We start from the raw sequence: 7,910 nt of genomic DNA on the forward strand, positions 1-7,910 counted from the left end.
TCTTCATCATCTGATGAAGAATCAGACACCCAATTTTCTTTTTCGGCCATTAGGCTTCGCTCTCTAGGATTATACTTGTATTTGTCCTTGTAATAGTCAGCATCCTTTACCAATCGTCCTCTGCATTCTTTGGAAAAATGACCGAGTTTTCTGCACCTGAAGCAACGGAGGTCATTTTTCCTTCCATCCCTGTCCTCTTTCCTCTCGTCTCTTCTGTCTTCTCTTCTTTCTTCCCTCTCTTCTCTTCCATCTCTTTTATCTTCGCTCTAATGAAATTTGGATGGCTTCCTTTCATAGGATGACTGGTACCTTTCCCTCTTGAACTCTTTTCGTTCATAGGGTTTCTTGATGAACTTTTTCTGGAACTGCTTTGTAATCAAGGCCAAACATTTGGCAAAAGCTTTAATTTCATCATCTGATTCAGAAGTTTCTTCTTCATATTCTGATTCTACCACCAATGTTTTCTTGCCTTTCTTCTTGTGTTCTCTGGTAGGGGTCCTTGATATTTCCTTTTCATCGGCAGCAAGAGCGAGAGGTCCACCGATGGATACCTTCTTCTTCATTATGTCGTTCTCTTGTGTTGCAAGCGTTCCATACAGATCATGAAGTGACCAGCCGTCTAGGTCCTGGTTTGCTTGAAGGGACATAGACAACTGAGTCCATTCATCGCCAAGACTTTTTAGGAATAAAACATTGTTTTATTCCTTAGTTCTAGAGATATCGTTTCGACGACATTGATTGATCAATGTGTTGAAACGATCGTATGTCTTTTGTATCGGTTCATCAGGAAGGGCCTTGAAATTTGTGTATTCATTGAGACATTGTGCTCTATGATTTTTCTTTGTTTTTGCTCCTCCTTCCTGTTGGCTTGCCAGTTCATCCCATAGTTCCTTGGCTGTGGAACATGCATCGAGGGATTGGAAGATTTCATTGKRTATGGYCATGATTATCAATCGTTTGGCCTTCTTGTCTGTCTCTACCCTTTCTATGTCGTCTTCATCCCAATTCTTCTCATCCTTGGGCATATAGTAGGCAGGAATTTCAGCTGTGGTGTTTGTTCCTGGAACTCTTGGGACAAGAGTTTGTGGAATGTAAGGACCCTCCATTACAGATCGTAAGAGGTTCATGTCCATTCCTTCCAAGAAATTCACCATTCTGATCTTCCATTGTGGGTATTATTCTCGTTGAAGAGTTGGAGGCTTGGTGAGGGAGCCAACACTATATGCAGAATTCCAGTTGGCCATTGAAAATTTTTGAACAGAAAGATTTAACGTTTTGAAGAGAGAAAAAAAATTGAGAGATTTTTAGTTGATCGTTTTGATTGGGAAAATCAATCAATTAGCTCTTATACCAATTGTTGATCCCAGATCTCTCAATAACACTAATAATCTAGTTAAGAATAATTATAGTGTTTTAATGGAGAAATAGTTTTCATTTCCCATCTCATGGAAAATAATCGATTGGAGTTGCTAAAATTCTGTCCATGGAAATAAGGGTATCATTTCAAAAATTTTGCCTAAGCCACTTCGTTTCTTTTTGTCCAAGTTGTTCAAGAATGAAATCTTGTTGGAACTGTCCAAACGGCTCGTCTCGCCGTGATCTCCCTCTACACAATTCTGACTGGTAATAAATACTGGGACTTCGTAAGTCAAATATAATTTATTTATTCGTGTTATTTCTGTTAGTTATGGTATTTCTATATTTATATTTTTAGTTAAGAATAATTATAGTGTTTTAATGGAGAAAGTGATGAACACTCAAGAATGAATTATAAACAATAAAGAACAGTCTTGAGCGTCAAAGGTTTCACTTTATTGATAAGAAAAAAAAACTTAAAAGAGACATTTAGTAAAATAGGCCTAATCACCTATTTATACTAGTAAGCTAATTAGAACATAACTATCTAATGAGACCTTTTAGCTAATTTTCTATTAACATATAATGTTGATAAGCTTTAATATTAAGATAAACTTGAAGTGTAGCTGTCGACTTGTCATCTCCAGCTGTCTTCCATGGTATGATGAATCATCCTTATCTTTAAATCTTCATCGTATGCCTCTGGATGAATTGCTGACGAATTCTCTAAGTGTTGTTGACCAGAGGGGCGATGAGGATGCTCTTTCCATCACATCCCTGGTTGTCCATCGGCCCTCTGGTTGTTCTCCAGACTTAGCCAATTCTGCCTTGATGTCTTCATCGGTCTTCTGGTTCTTCATCACTTACTGTTTTCATTACTTTTTCACTTTATGAATTATGGGGTTTAACAATATCTATCGCACAGAAGGATGCAATAGTTGTGTATATCACATAACATAGTTGCGATACTTGAGTATAGCACGACACTGCCTACGATACTTGAGTATATCTCACATCAAAGTTGCGATACTTGCATATATTGCATGATACTATCTATGATAATTTGGGTTCACCATAGCTATATGCAATTGTTTGAGTTTATCGCATAGCTATCTGCAATAAATGAGTATATCGCATCAAGCTTCTGTGATATAGTTATTGTTCATACAGAGCATCCTGCGATAGTTTGGTTTATCGCACAAGACTCGTGCGATAAGTTACTGTTCATAGCAAGTTGTGTGCAATATAAAAGTGTTGTGCTACACAAATGTTTTTTTAAACAATTCACCGGGCGCTGCCCTAAGACTCCGCAAGGGCGTTGCCCCTTGACCCCACCCGCTAACTGAGTAGCGGGACCCCCGTTCTAAGTCAAAATAAGGGGACACTGTACATTTTGGTTTGACTAGCTATCAAAGTTTTTCAAAATCTTCTGATAATCATTTTGATCAACGATCATTTGGTCAGGTAACAAGTGTTCATATTTTTGGCATATTAAAGAACTGATTTGGTGTTCTTTTATTTTTACAAGATTATTTCAAGATGACTTGCATTTTGGAGAAAGAGAATCTAGAGCTCAAAGAACATAATTATATTTTGGAGAAAAGATTTAAAGACAATTATTATCTGCTCTTACAAATCAATATTGAAAATGCTCAAAATTTAAGTTGGACAAAAGGTTTACAAAAGGATAAAAAAGACTTGTTGAAGAAAAGGAGTTTTTGTAAGAGCAATTATCTACATTTTTAAGGAATCCTAATAGTTTGAGATATAAGACTGAAAGTATTAAGAAAAAAGTTGATTTGATACATAAAATTTTTGAACTTAAGAAAAGGATTTATGAGTTTGAGAAGATCAATGGTTCTGAACTTGGAACAAATAACGTTGAGTTTTCAAAGAAAATTTCTGAACTTAAAAAGGTTCTAGATACTAAAAGAAAGGACTTTGAGAAATAGGGAAATGGTTTTGAAAGCAAAATTAAATCTTTTGAGATGACTACAGTCAAGCTTTCTAAACAAGTTTCAGATTTTGAAAAGATTGTTATGTTGGAAAGAAGCAAGTTTGAGATGGAAAGAAAAGAGTTTGAAAAGAAAAGTTTGGTGTTCACTAAGCAACTTTCTAATCTTCAGAAATCTTTGGAAAATGAAAGATAAGTGTTTAAAGTGAAAAGAAAGTGTTCATGAAGAAGGGTGTTGGATTATTCATAAAAATATCAGATAAAAGGAAAAAGTTAGAAATTTATTTTGAAGATGAGAAGAAAGTTTTTGAGAATGAGATTGTTAAGCTTTCAAAGAAATTATCTGTCTTAGAAACAGATCTTGTGACTGGGCAGAAAATAAGATCTCAATTTCAAACAAAATTTGATTTAAGTAATGTAGAAAGAAATGTTTTATCTGACAAAATCAAAGAACTTGAATAGATAATTTTCAAAACTAAGCAGATAGTTTTAGAGAATACAGTCGAGGTTGACATCTCTGGACAGCTTAGTCCCGATACTACTGTTCTTTCGCTATATAATGATTCAACTAACACTTATTCTGTTTTCTCTTATAAAATTTCTTCAAGTTCAATTCATAAAATTGATCCATTCTCTCTAAGCAGTTTTTGTAAGAATAACTATTCTACAAGTGTCAAATCAAACAGTTATTTTAATAGATACTCCAAATCAAATATTTTTTCAAGATATTAGACTCATAATTCTAATCAGTTTCACAATGATTCTGTTGCTGGTTTAGGTAATCAATTTTAGAAAGTTAAAATGGTTTGGAGGAAGAAATCAACTACAGAGGATTGTGATGGAAACAAGCCATATAAATCTTCTATAGTTGATACAAGATCATTTGTATCCAAGACTGATTTCCCTTGTTTTGTCAAGTCTATCAATAAGCTAACCAGTCTGAGCCAAGAAAATTCGGGGTATTCAACTTGTGGAACGAATGCTTTTGTAAATCAAAGGTATGTGAACAAATGGTTTGGTACTTATAGTATTCCTAATTTCCAGACTCATAGCTTCAAAGCAAAAGCTAGCCTCCAAGGACCCATTAAATGTTAGGTACCAAGATCTTTCAACAACCATGATATTTCAATCCAATAAAATTACTTGTGTTTGTTTCTATTATGATTTTAAATCAATCATTGAATTACCATATGTTATATAATTTTGACTTAGTTATTTCCATGTCTCATATATTCACTGAAATTTTCAGTGGAAATACACTCGTTTGAAATCTTAATTGTTTTCATTGTGCGTCATTTCATATCAATGATTCAATTCTTATTTATATTAACAATTAAATTTTATGATCATTGAATATTTGTTGTAAACAGTGAGCATAATGAGTCATTTTGTTTAGCATTTGAATTTCTTTCTTTAACAATTCTAAACATATATTTTCATGTTTAGCTTCTGAACACCTCAGTTCAGAATCTACTATATATTTCTTTTTATCTTATAGACACTTCAGTTTAGAACCCGCACTTCATTATTTTAACTCATGAATAATTCATTTCAGAACTCGGACATCATTGTTTTCCTGAGCTTCAAAGAATATATCTTAATGTGTACTATTTTTTGAGTGCTAAGAATATAGAAGTTTAATGGTCAATCCAGAGCCGAAAGAACCTACCTATGAAACACATCCCTAGGTTAGATATATTCTGGAAGGGAGTGTTTGAGGTAACATGTTAAGAGATTGAGTGTTTGTGAATTAAAAGAAAACGGTGAGAATGTGATAGGACTAAAAGAAATAAATATAGTCCTTTCTAAACGAAAACAATTATCCAAATAGCCACAAAATCTATTAATTCTCATTCCAAAATGAATATTAAAACAAACATGGACCAAATGTTGACTACTCGTGTCACCCCATCTAGTCACTCAAGTATCTTACAAAAGGTGTTTGTTTCATATATCACGAAGAATTAGCATATGATCTATTTATTCTTCATTTGGAAGATTTAGATATTGAAACAAGAAGATGCACATCCGGTCTTCGAACTTCATATTCTATGCACATTGATTTTATTTTGAGCCATGTCATCATGATAAAAATATTTTCCTTGACACATTCACGAGTCTTTGTGACTCCCATTACATATCTGTGTGATTATGCCAGAACAATTTTAGAAGTTAGTTTTATAACTTTACTTCAGAGATAAATGAAAGTCCTATCAGAGAGTCATTATTTCCAACTCTGAAAATAGGCCACTCAATTGAATTTATTTCTATTGCAGAGATAACAGTTATTAAATGTGTTTCTCTATGTTACATGATTACCCAGTTTTCAAGGGGGAGAGATTGACGGTAACGGTATTATCTTTTCATGAAGGGGAAATTTGTTTGGAAAAGATCTATTTTTAAGGGGGAGAATATTTTAATCGTCTAAAGAAGAGAATTTGTTTTGTCTAAAGGGGGGGAGATTAACTGAAAATGTTTGAGAAAATCTCATTCATTTGTACAGAAGGAGTATATCTGAAAAAATATTTGTTTACTGATATCTATTGTTCATAAGGGGAGAAATTCTAGTCTTTGGTGATTCTTGATGTTCAGGATTCTCCTAATCATCATGGGGGGAGAAATAATATCAAACACATTATGCAAAGAGATGAAGAGTTAAAAGACATGGAGAGAAGATGTTATCTGGGAGAAACAATATTGAATTCAAAGACAAGTGAAGCAAGTGTTGATGCCAAGAGGAAGATTACAGATGTTCTTTAATAGGTATTTTGTTGATTTAGTGTATGAAAGAGATGGTTGAATCTTTTGAATCTAAGGTTGAAAGCCATTGAGTTTAAAGATTGTAGATGTGATAACTTATTAGATAGCGTGTTGACATATTTGTTAAAGATTCGGTGGGCTTACAAGACAAAGTATTTGAAGAAGTTCGTTGACAAACTTGGATCATGATATACAGGTGTTGAGCATAGTACTTGTAGCGTCAAAGCTTCAAGCCTAAATGCTAAAGCTTATTTGTTGACTGAAACTGATTTGTTGAAGATCTGTTGACTGTTGAAGTTTGAAAACTGTTCTAAAGCATTTGAAGATTGTTTCAAAGTGAAGATCTTGATTTGAAGAATATATTTGTTAAAAAGGGGCGACTGTTGTTTTTCAAATTCGTCTTTCAAAGAGTGACAAAATTTGATCTTCTTCATTGGGGAGATTGTGGGTTGTTTTGAAGAATGTGATCTCGAATACAAAGGGGGAGATTATTTAGGTCAAATATTATTGCATCTGAGATCACCGAATTATGAAGACAATTGTTGAAGATGGGAAGATCAAAGCTTAAAGTCAACATAGTTAACATTGTGTTAGTTTGTAGTTTGACTTGTATATTTAGTCAATCATATAAATAATGCTTGTTGATGGTAGATTGTTGTAAGAACTTAAAACGTGCTGATGATTTGATATCTAGAGAGAGAAGTTAGAGAGAGAAACATGTATTGAAAGAGTTTATCAATATGCATGATGATTTGATATCTAGATTGTTGTTCTTGATTGTTTAATTCATTGTTATCTTATTAGAACTAGGATTCACAGTATGTTATTATATACCCATGACATGTGTCATACAAGAATACTATTTGAGTATGTAAGCATACAGGGTTGCACACAATGAATATGTTTGCCTCCATTTGTAGAAACCCAAGTTAAATCAAGTTCATTGTAGAAATAATTATTCTTAGATGATAATTATGAAAATATATGTTAAAATATAATTATGATTACAGGGTATTATCTATAAATCTATATAACTATGCTAAAATTTAAGATAATTATGAAAGTATTACAGATAATTAAAATCCTTATTTCGAATAATAGTTTATCTATAATTCGAACCATATAAATAAGATGATAGGCTAAATCAGTTTCTCAGTGATTGAACCAATTAGATTTAGCCTTCAAAAAAGAATACAGAAAAGAAACCTTTTTCTTTTTTGTAATATATATATATATATATATATATATATATATATCTATACTACATTAATAAGCATTTAGACCTATATCTTAAGTACAAGTTTTAAAGCTTAGAGTACCATCATTTTATGCAACAAATTTAAAAAACTCTTAATTACAAATTATTATGCATAATGTACAAGTTGTTTATGCAATAGTTTTCAAACACCAAAAATTACCCATTTTGGACCGGTTTCTTCTTCAAGTTTCCTTCTTTTCTTTCTCCTACCTCTGCGACCACCAAGACCAAAAAATTTCTTYTCTTATGTATCCTTTGTCTGCGACCAACAACATTTTGGGTTAGAAAGCAGAGGGTCTTTCTTCTTCACAGACCTCATTTGGCATAACAATGGTGGTAGATGTTTCATTTCACTGCCTCCAAGCCCAACGACCGGCTCTCTCTATCGCACGCGATTCAGTCTCCAAGATTTCCCCAAGCAGCAGACAATTCCTTTTTCCTAAGCAACGATTCAGGCATTCATACTCTCGAGATGCAAGTTTTATTTGTGGTTATCACTCGAGGACATAAATCAGGTATACCATCGATTTAGGTTTGATTTTGTTCCCCTCGCTTCTCTGTTTGATTTCATATCAATTCATA

Source organism: Cynara cardunculus, unplaced genomic scaffold, assembly GCF_001531365.2.
Source record: "Cynara cardunculus var. scolymus isolate 2C unplaced genomic scaffold, CcrdV1 Un_Scaffold_2508, whole genome shotgun sequence".
Lineage (NCBI taxonomy): Eukaryota > Viridiplantae > Streptophyta > Magnoliopsida > Asterales > Asteraceae > Cynara > Cynara cardunculus.